Source organism: Apium graveolens, chromosome 7, assembly GCF_009905375.1.
Source record: "Apium graveolens cultivar Ventura chromosome 7, ASM990537v1, whole genome shotgun sequence".
Classification (NCBI taxonomy): Eukaryota; Viridiplantae; Streptophyta; class Magnoliopsida; order Apiales; family Apiaceae; genus Apium; species Apium graveolens.
The window spans coordinates 21086631-21098991 of NC_133653.1; positions in this window are offsets into that span (position 1 = coordinate 21086631).

Sequence of the window (12361 nt, forward strand, 5' to 3'; positions counted from 1 at the left end):
ACAATGAAACTGAGCAGCAGGAACTGAACGATGACTTAGCTGACGAGTTGTTGTTAGCTGGGATTGATGAACCAGTACATTTTGCAGAAGCAGTAAAAGAAAGTTGCTGGAGACAGGCCATGGACTGTGAAATTGAAGCTATAGAGAGAAACAGAACCTGGGAATTGACAAACTTGCCACCTGGTCACAAGTCGATTGCTTTGAAGTGGGTTTACAAAGTAAAAAAAGACACTGATGGGAAGATTTTGAAGCATAAAGCAAGACTCGTCGCCAAGGGATATGTACAGAAATGTGGTATTGATTTCGAACAAGCTTTTGCCCCAGTAACAAGGATGGAAACAGTACGATTACTTCTAGCATTGGCAGCCCAAAATTCTTGGGAAGTTCATCATTTGGACGTTAAATCAGCGTTCTTAAATGGTCAATTATATGAGGAGGTATATGTCCAGCAACCAGAAGGTTACGAGAAGCAAGGGGAAGAGCAAAAGGTCTACAGGTTATTTAAAGCATTGTACGGGCTTCGACAAGCTCCTCGAGCTTGGTACAATCAACTGAATAAGTGTCTGGAAAAACTTGGGTTTATCAAATGCCCGTTGGAACATGTTGTGTATACTAAAAAGGAGGATGATCAAACTTTGATTATAGGTGTATATGTAGACGACTTGATCATCACGGGCACAAATGTAACCAATATTGTTCAGTTCAAGGCACAGATGAGTAAAGAATTCGAGATGTCAGATCTTAGACAACTGAGTTATTATCTTGGCATTGAAGTAAAACAAGGAGCAGGGCATATCGAGTTAAAACAGACGGCGTACGCTAGAAAAGTGTTGGAGAAGGCTGGCTTAACAGAGTGCAACTCAGCCAAGTACCCGATGGAACCAAAGATTCAACTACACAAGGATGAGAAAGGTGAAGCTGTAAATTCTACGGATTTTAAGAGTATGGTGGGTGGTTTGAGGTACTTGGTGCATACGCGCCCTGACATTGCGTATGCAGTAGGCTTGGTGAGTAGATTCATGGAGAGACCTACTGTGTTGCACCTGAACGCTGTAAAAAGAATTATGACGTACGTGAAAGGGACGTTAAACTATGGACTGGTGTATGCTCGAGGTCGTGGTGACTATATGCTTTCTGGCTTCTCTGATAGTGATCTTGCAGGCGACATTGTGGACAGGAAATCAACAGGAGGTATGGCCTTTTATCTTGATGAATCATTGATCACATGGGTATCTTAAAAACAACGATGTGTGGCGTTGTCATCGTGTGAAGCTGAGTTTATGGCAGCCACGGCTGCGGCCTGTCAAGGGATTTGGTTACACAGTTTGTTAAGTCAGATTATGAACATCAAAGCTGGACCAGTTGTGCTTTACATTGATAATAGGTCTGCTATAGACCTTGCTAAAAATCCAGTGTTCCACGGATGTAGTAAACACATAGATGTGCGCTACCACTTCATCCAAGAATGTGTAGAGAAAGGTTCCATAGTTATCAGACATGTGAACACAGAGGCACAGCGAGCAGATATTCTTACAAAGCCCATGTCAATTGTTAAGTTTGAAAGGATGCGCCAGCTGCTGGGAGTGAAGGACCTTAATCAATTTTAGATTAAGGGGGAGTTTGTTGGAATATTAATTTAATCTAAATATGATTAATTCTGTTTTAATAATAAATCAGCTGTGTATACGTGGTTGTATGCAGTTAGAATAGGTCTTAGTAGTTGAGTCTACCTAGGAGAGTAATGGAGATAAATCAGGTATTTAGTTCCTGGTTTATAGTTGTTAGTTTCTCTTGTTTTAAACATTCAGCATGTATTCATTTTAGTTAGCTCTTCAATTATTATCCATTCAGAAATATTAGTCAAGCACGTTTGCTTATTGTGAGTCTATATTACTATATCTACACTTATAGCTTGTAGAACGAAAAACCGCAAAGGATGCCTCGGAGGAAATAAAAATGGTGTCAGTAGGGGCTACAAAGGTCAAACAAGCAAAGGCTCAAATACTTAAATCTGAATTTGAATCTATAAATCTGAAGGTCACAAATCAACTAGATGATTTTTGCATGAAATTAAATGGCCTAGTTGCGAGAATCAAGGCACTTGGAGAGACTATTGGAGAAGAATACGTTGTGAAAAAAATGCTAAGGGCGGTGCCTGCCAAATTTCTGAAAATAGTGTCAGCTATCGAGCAATTTGGAAACATTAAAACTATGTCAGTTGAAGAAGTAATGGGCTCACTAAAAGCTCGTGAGGAATGACTATCTAGTCAAGGTGATAGCAAACAAAAACAACAACTCCTGTTGACCGGGGAGGAATGGTCACGATGTGAGAACAACACTAGAAAGCTCCTGCTTACATGCAAGAAATGGTTGTGAAGGTCGAACAGAGATGGGTCTCAGGTTGGAAATTACCACCGTGATAGAGACAATCAGGATGGTCGAAGACGAATTGACAGAGGCAAAATAAAATATTTCAACTGTGGAGCCTATGGTCATTTTTCCGTTGAATGTAGAAAACCAAGGAGGGACAAAATACAACGTGGAGAAGCCAATCTAACACAAACATATGACGAAGAACCTGCACTCCTAATGGCCATGACTAATGAAGGTGCAGATGACATGATTCTCTTATCTGAAGGTGCAGGCTTGAACACAAAAACTTTGGAGGAGGATCTCTGATATTTGGATAATGGGGAAAGTAACCATATGACTGGGTGCCGTGAAAAATTTCAAACTCTGGATAAAAAATGAAGAGAAAGGTTAAATTTGGTGACAAAATAGTTGTGGGAGAAAAATTGTGGGTCTATGATAGTTGTGGGAGGATGGTTATTATTAGTCTGGGCCCGCTTTCCGAAGAAGGAAATTGAGTGGTATTGAATGGAGAAAAATTGTGGGTCTATGATAGTTGTGGGAGGATGGTTATGCGCGTAAAACGCTCTTCAAATCGTCTCTACAAAATACGCATTGAAGACAACAAGGAAGTTTGCTTACTTATAAAGAAGGAAGAAAAGGTATGGTTATGGCATGCACGCCTAGGCCACGTCAATTTGAATGCAATGCAGCTGATGTCTAGGAATCAAATGGCACATCATAAATCAACCAAAAGAGCTTTGTAATGGGTGCATTATGTCAAAACAATCATGTAAGACTTTTCCTACTCACTCTAATTTTAATTCTAAGCATGCATTAGAATTAATACATGGGGATCTTTTTGAGCCTATTTCACCTTCTACTCCTGCTGGCAATAGATAATTCATGCTATTAGTAGATGATTACACTCGTATGATGTGGATTTACATGCTTAAATCTAAAAGTGAGGCATTAAATTATTTTAAGAAGTTCAAGTTGCTGGTCGAGAATAACTCTGTAAAACAAAGCATTCAGGTGTTCTGTACTGATCGTGGTGGGGAGTTTTGCTCCAAAGAATTTGCTGAATTTTCTGAAAAAGCAAGCATTTTGAGGCATTATACTGCGCCCTATACAACACAGCAAAATGGTGTAGTAGTGCTCCGTAATCGTACCATGGCAGCAATGACTAGAAGCTTGCTCAAGGAAAGGGGGGTTCCTGCACAAGTCTGGGGTGAGGCTGTAAGACATGTTATATACATCTTAAACAGGCTCCCAAATTGAGCATTCTCACAAATAACTCTGTATCAGGCATGGTGTCATCACAAACCATCTTTTGAATCTCTGAAAATTTTTGGTTGCATCTCTTATATGAAAATTCCAGTCGTGTTCAATTACAAACTCGATGATAGAAGTAAAATATTAGTTCACTTTGGACGAGAACCAGGAACCAAGGCGTATCGATTGTACGACCCAGATTCCGGAAGAATTCATGTAAGCAGAGACGTTATTTTTAACGAAGGAAAAGGTTGGAACTGGGATAAAGGTGCAAATCAAACCGCTGATAGGTGCACTCAAATCAACGCTTCCCAAGTTCAAATTGATTTTGACATTAATGCACCAAAAATATATGAGCAACATGCATCAGCAAATTCCGAGTCTTTCAGTGAAGGTTATAACTCCGAAAGTGCTGCCTCACCAGAAACACCATTCATACCAAGGTCTGTTTCTTCATCTGACGTTACAGGAGACTTGAGTTCTAGTGGTTCCAGCACTGATAGTGAACCAAGACATATGAGAGAACTCTCAGACATTTATAGAGTTACTGAGGAAGTTGAAATTGAGGATGAATTGGTGCTATCAAATGTAGATGCACCAATGAATTTTGAACAAGCTGTCAAAACTCAGGCTTGGAGGGATGCGATGAATACATAAATTACTACTATAAAAAGAACAAGACATGGAAACTTACAAATTTGCCAAAGGGCCATAAAGCAATCAACTTGAAGTGGGTGTTCAAGTTGAAAAAAGATCAAAATGGAGAGGTAATCAAACATAAGGCTCATTTGGTGGCTAAGGGCTACGTGCAGCGCCATGGTATTGATTATGATAAGGTTTTCACCCCGGTCAAAAGATTAGAAATGGTTCGCTTACTTTTGGCATTGGTAGCCAAAAACGAATGGGAAGTACATCACATTGACGTCAAGTCCGCTTTCCTAAATGGTGTCCTCTCGGAAGAAGTCTATGTTTCTCAACCTAAAGGCTTTGTGAAGAAGGGGAAATAACAAAAAGTTTATAGATTATTCAAGGCCCTATACGGGTTACGACAAGCACCCCGAGCTTGGTACTTATAGTAAAACAAGTGTTTGTTAAAGCTTGGTTTCGTGAAATGTCCCTATGAACTTGTAGTTTACAAATGAAAGGAAGGGTCTGAAATCTTGATTATGGGCGTCTATGTTTATGATCTAATTATCACTGGCAGCACTATTTCTAACATTGTCAAATTCAAGGGGAAGATGAGTCATGAATTTAACATGGCTGAACTTGGAAGATTGTTATATTACTTGGGCTTGGAGGTCAAACAAGGCAGTGGTTATATCAAACTTAAATAGACTACATATGCGGAAAAGGTGCTTCAAAATGCAGGCATGAGTGACTGCAAGGCTGTGACGTATCCTATGGACTTCAACCTGCAGATCGATGCTGATTCAGATGGTGAACTGATAAATTTAACTCATTACAAGAACTTGGTTGGAGGGCTAAGTTACTTGGTTTACACTCGTCCTCACATAACATATGTTGTAGGAATAGGCAGTCGCTATATGGAAAAACCCACTATAATGCATTTGAGTGCCATAAAGAGAATATGTCGGTATGTCAAAGGTACTCTACACTACGGTTTGGTATACACAAAGGGACATGGAAACTATATTCTTTCAGGATTCCCTGATAGTGACTTGGCTCGGTGTATGGAGGATAGAAAGAGCACGAGTGGGATGGCATTTTATCTTGATGAAAGCTTAATTTTTTGGGTGTCATAAAAGCAGCGTTGTGTGGCTTTTGTATTGTGTGAAGCTGAATTTATGGCAGCCATAACTGTTGTGTGTCAGGGCATATGGTTGTAGTGAGATCTTGTTCAGATCTCAGATATCAAACCAGATCCTGTTGTTATATATATCGATAATAGGTCTTCAATTGATCTAGTAAAGGATCCAGTTTTCCACGGACGTAGTAAGCATATTGACGTACGATACCATTTTATTCGAGAATGTGTTGAGCATGGTCTGATCGTAATTAAACATATCAATACAAGTGAGCAGCGCGCTGATATCCTAACTAAGGCTTTGTCTGCAGCTAAATTTTAGAAAATGAGAAGCTTGCTTGGAGTGAAGAATTTAGAACATGTTTATACTAAGGGGGAGCATATTGGGTTTATTATCTAAACATGTTCCTGGTACTTTTATTTGTTTCTGCATTTGAATAAATTATGTACGCTGTAGAGTCAGACTTGGTCTAAAGTACTTGCAAGTTTGTAGGAGATAGTGTAGGACGTGCACCTGGGTTTTAGGTAGTAGTTGGTTAGTCAGACTCTTTTATATTTTCTTGTATGCACTGATTTCAGTTTAATCCCAATAGAAGTTTTACTCAGAAATCTCTACATTTTGTCATATAATCAGTTTAGTCTCTACAACGGACAGCTTTGAGGGCTTGGAATGACAAGAACCGTTCAAGCCGCCAAAAGGTTGCTGGCTAAGTTGAAAGGTTACTTGATAAGTCGAACGGTTGCTGGCTAAAACACCCCTTCATGAATTCGAGTTAACTCATAATCTTAGATAGATGAAGAGTTTTGGATAACTCGTTTTAGCCAGACATTCGTATACATGGTGGAGGATCTTAAGAAAGACTACAAGAAAAGGGGAAGTAAGATATCAAACAGTGTTGAAGAAGGCAAACTTGGTGATAAGGAAATCATCCAACTCCTCCTAAAATTCAAAGATATTGAAAAGGAACTTAGTGACACAGAATTGAAGAAGGAGAATAGGGAGAAGGCCTTGCCAGCATTACCATCTGAGCAAGTTGTGGTTGCCGAGAAGATTTGCATAGAGTTATGGTAAATGCAAATGTTTGTATTTTTGTGTGATTTGTTAATTAAAGTATCATGTGTTCCCCACTCTTAAGTAGAAACCATAACTCAGATAAATAAATAATACTTATTATATACATTATCAAACTAAACAAGATATCATGTTACCATTATTTTCCCATTCACTACAGAAAATAAGGCAAAAAATGACTAGACTATATCGCTCGTTTTTAGTACCGACCAAATAAGGTTAATTTTAATTAAATAAGACCGCAAAAATAGTAGTTTGTCCGAAGCTAGTCATTAAAAAAAAGTGTCGTATCTAGCAAAATATGACCTGCTAAATATGATGATATAAATATGACACACTTAATAGGACAGCTGCTTAATATGCGGTCATATTTAGTATATTTGAAATTTGAATTTTTAACAAAAAAATTAAATTTTTCACTCATAAAAATAAACATGACTGTCTTTGGTCATAAATCAAATACGACTAAGTTTTATTGTAATTTAAATACGACCATTTTTCATTGGTACGTAAATATAATCGATGGCCGTTTGACGTTTAAAAATGACAGATTTCGGTTGAAATATATTTACAACTGTTCTTGGTTGTAACTTTGAGTTTTTTTATATAAATATGACTCTATTTCATTAAAAATGATGAATACAGGTTTTTGTTATATGTAATATGACCCTATTTTGTTGAAAACTAAGGGCACCCGGTTTATGTTTAATATAAAAATTACGAAATTTTGTTGGAAAGAAGCGCAATTATTTTTTGTGTAATCTAATTACGACCAAATTTATTGTTATTTATGGTGCATATTAAATTTGACAGGCTTAGTTGATTGTTTTGAGCTTAATAATTTGACTCGATTATTTCATTTTAATATAACTCGAAATAAAAAAAAAATTGATTATTTCTTGCCATAAAAGTTTCCTAAAATTGCAACCAAAATATGCAAAAATAAATTAACTACATTGCATAATAAGTCAGGAAATACACACACCTGTCACAGAATAGTTATCTTAAAGTCACAAAAATGGCAAACATGATACTGGTAGTTAAAATAGTTAAATAGTACCAAAAGATTTCTAAACAGCAAAAGATTGCTCAAAGTTCACAAAATAACATTGAAAATCTTCATAATACCAAAAGCAGTTCATAACTGACTAGGATTAAATAACGGGAAAGAGATCTCGACCAAGGTCGATGTCTTCACCGTATTCATCGTTGATGTTGTCGTCCATCATAATCACAGTCTGAGGAGCCTCCCGCAAAAAAATCAGGTAGAAGTCAGCTTGAAGATAGTTCAATTGTCATAAAAGAAAGTTAGTTAATCCTCATATTGATTTAGATATCAAGAACAAATATTTATAGTGAAGATTGAAAATGGGCAAAAATCTAACAAAACAGTACTGAAATCAAAATAGTACATTCAAGAAAAAATTCTGAATAAACAAAGTAGTACTTGCATTCTTGAAAGTACAAGAAACTGATTTGAAATTTTCTAACTAAAATTTATTTTTGTTGATCTCAATGGTCATAAAATCTTGATACGAAAAGAAAATATATTGCAAAAATAAATAATGATGACACACATAAATGCTCCCCAACCTAAATCTAAAATGATCTATCATTATAAACACACGAACATATCATGGTAGCCTTATCTCACCCAAAACAAACAAGCATATTCACTATTTAAAAATAATTGCACACTAAATTACCAAAGTCAGCTAGGAGTGTCGAACTTGGACACATGTGTATCAAAACTTCTGTTATTTGCACTCAACAATTTATGAAACTACATATAAGTGTCCAAGTGCTCATACTGAGTGTCTAAGTGTAAATGTATTGATGCATTAAATGATATTAAAATATTAAAAAAATTACCTTTAAGATAATCTTGTCATATAAAGGCCAAGCGCAATAGCAGTTGTACACATATAAAGGCTATCCCTTGAATGCTGACTTAGGTATAGAAAAGTAGCAGAGGCTAACTTGTAGATTTTCTCATCCAGAAAAAAATGTATAACTTCACGTGCGTGTAAAAAAAGACCATTTATTGAACTTCTGCCATGACCTTTGGTATCTTCAAGAAGATCTCAATAGGAACATCTACTCATTCCGTCAAGTCCTTCTTTTTTTCTTATCTTGATCAGCTTCTTTGCATGAGGAACAAGTTCAAAATCCCTTTCCTCGGGGCCCTTCCTTCAACAAGCACGAATAGATCATTCCTTTGTTAAAGTTGCATTTGCGTGGGGGCGGTAATACCGGTTACTCAGCAGGGGCATCAACTCATCATCTAATTCAACTAGCACCTTTTATATTTTTTCCTGCAATATTTTGTGAAAAAACTAAATCCCATGATTCTTCAAAACTGACTCTATTAGTAATAACACTTTGACTTTCAATAAAAATAAATGTATGCATTAAAGAAAAACATAATACATACCTCTATCACAACAGGTTCACTGGAGTCGTAAACATAATTCATAAAATCCTCGTCAGAAATAGGCATCTCGCCCTTTGCCCCACTTTGTTCAAAAATTTTCTGTCAATGCAAAATAAATAATCAAATGTTATCTTCACGTTAAACTCAAGCCAAAGAGAAGACTTATTAAACAATTTACAAGTTAGTTGTACCTCTCACCTCTTTTCATATGGTTTCGCCCGGTTACAGGAAGTAATCTCAACCTTTTTTCGCGCATTCTGGCAATAGGACATTGTCTTGAATTCTGGACTTCCTCAATGGTCACAGATCGAAGCACATACCTAGGGGTAGAGGTAGCAAGGCCTGAATGTTTATCCCTTAATGTCAAGCTGTAGTTCTGCATGATCCCTTTCCAAGAAATGCTGCAACTTCTCTAAAAGTCACTCCCTCTCACCACTAAAATAGTGCTTGAACTAAATAAATTCACTATATGTACAAGATATTTAGTATAAACAAATAATAAATAATTTTTATATTTTTTAAAATCATTTCAATGATTCAATTCAAGTTATTTTTCTATCAAGCCGATAAAGTTAACAAATATATTAAACTACTTCATATTTTGAACACTACATTTAAATTATTAACAATTAAAATTTAATATTTCATTTAAATTATATCAATTAATATTTCATGTATGTGAGAAATAAACAAACATGATAATCAAAGTATAAGTAGTTGAAAAATGGTACTTACTTCACTTCAAATAGAAGAAAAATGGTAGAAAATTAGAAGGAAAGTAAGTGGAGATGGGAGAAAAGGAAACTATGGACCAAAACAAAGGGGAGAGGAAAATTCTCGAGTTAATTTTTGGAGACTAAATTGTACAACCTGGGGTAGATTTTATAAAATCCACCAAAAAATGGTTGCATATTCAACCACCAACAGTTGCTTTTATTAAAATGACCATTGTATTCATATTTAAAGTTGTTTGCTAATTAATTTAAAAGCGACAGGATGGTCACTTTTATTTTCTAATTTCAGACTTCATTATGGGGGCAATTTTCCGGCCAAAAACTGGGCTGTTACTTTTGTTGATAAAAGCCACCTACTAAAAATCACCCTAATGGGCAAATAAGAAATGTAGTCGTCCCTCAGTTCTTTACCCCTATCCTACATGACTCTATCCTACAAAACTTGCAATACTCACTTGTGATGCAAAAAATATTCTATAGATTTATGTGTATGTACTTGGGCATCATCTTTGTTTACTTGTTAATTGTATAATTTTTTTTGCATAATCACATATTTATAGCATTAAACATATGTACATGACATGTTTAGGATATTGGTCACATGAATAAGTAAACATATAGTTTAGTCAGCCTCCAAAAATTAGTGCCCTAGTTAGGCCTTTTCTCCCGAGTCCTACAATAATATTTCATTTAATATAATGAATGGCAAAGAACTATATTGTTTATTAATTTCTTGACTTGGGCATAATATTATTCGATAATTGATCTATTTTTAGTTTTGTTAAATTTACCACCTCACATTGCTTACAAAAGCTGGTTAAAGTTATCTTACACTTCATTAACTAATAAAAATTAGAGAGTTGGTCTTTTACTTGTAAATGAGTGATTAAAAGAGAAAAAATGAAAAAAATAGCCCATTTTTTGAAATTTTTTAACCAAAATAGACATTGTGAAAAAAGTAGCCAATTTTAGCCCATTGAATACTCCACTGTCAGTTAGGTTTCCCAATTTGTACTCGAGTGATAGTTGGCTATTTCATATATGGGATACTCGACTGACAGTTGGGTATGTGAATACTCCATTGAAAGTTGGGTATGCCATGGGCTAAAGTTGGCCAACTTTTCACAAATCGGTCATTTTTGTTAATTTTGTATAAAATTAGGCTAAATTTGTCCTTCACCCATTAAAAGAGGTATTGCTTTTAGCTAGTTACTTCTGGTAGCCACTTTTCTTTGTGAATGGATTTCGTATTATGCAAAATCAAGCTATCACTGTGTTTTTTTTTTGTTTTTTCTTAAATTAATGTAATTGATTGTTTCTGTTTGCTCACTTTGCAAAAACTCTATTTAAATACAATTTGTAAGAACTTAAACTAGTATTCATTTCTTAAATGATAAATTTATTATAGTTAGATATTTTTGTTAGATAACGGGCAAAGCTAAACAATAATAAATCAAGTTATAGATTGGAATAAATTAAAAAATCGGAAGCAATATAAACAATCATATACTTTACATATCCCGTGAGTTTATAATATCCTTCAGGATGCATATATAATTGCAATAACATTCTGGAAAGTCATGTCCTTTTCTAAATAATACACTAAAATAATCGTGTTTTTTATTGGTACCAATATATGAGTTCTGAATTCAATTTGGTTTTTAGGGATGTACGCAGTTAGTGAAACCGAAACTCAAGCTAGTGAGAGCCAAAATAAAGTTAGCCATACTCAAAAAAAGAAAAAAGTGTTATGGAGATGTGAACTTTTAACTAAAACTTTTATAGAAGGAGGAATTTAGCGCTAGTGGTAGGATTAGTAGCAACCTTATACCACCTACATGGATAAAAATGGGAGAAATTCCTAATAAAAACCACAACTTTGAGGTTGACCCTAGACAAATGAGAAATCGATATGATTATTTAGGATCTCCATATGTTGCTTGGTTTCTACTCAAATTCAAAACTTGGAATGATTATAATCTAACAACTAATACATTCATGTGTAATGTTGATCCCATTCTTCATGTGTGAAGTTGATGAATGGGATCAACTTGAAAATGTACTTTTAATTTATATTTAATAAAATTTAGATATCACATTTTAAACCAAATTAACTCTATTCTTTATTCTACATGACACCTTTGAGTGACCCTGAACTTTGTACCCATTTTTATGATGGAATACGGGAGTTGGTGGATGAGGACTTAGCTTTAAGAAAAATAAAAATGTTCATCTGACTAATGACATGGAGATTCCTAGAACGGAAGAAGTGCAGTCAAATATCTCGTATACGGTTATGGAACAAAACCTAAAGAAAAAAGTTAAAACATTACCAAAAATGACAAAATATAAAAAATTCGAGGTTGATATGACCAATGCACATAAACTTATGGTATGGTTGAGGAAAATAGTGGACCATATATCACTTAGGTATTTGTGATTTTAATATAATATTCATATTTGACTGGGGTGAGGTATTAAAAGAGGTCGCCTTCTATCCTGATTCTGGATATCTGGTCCCCCATAAAGTATGTATCTCTAAATATTTTTAAATGATATAACATTAATATTTTTAAATAAAGAATAATTTTGGATATTTTTTTGATATTAAATATTATGGTTCTGATGGAGCTTATACAAACACTCTTAGTTCTTTAACCTCATACTCTAACACAAGATATTGGTTAGCAGATTCATGGCCATGCAAAATTAAGAAATGTTATCGAGCGTGC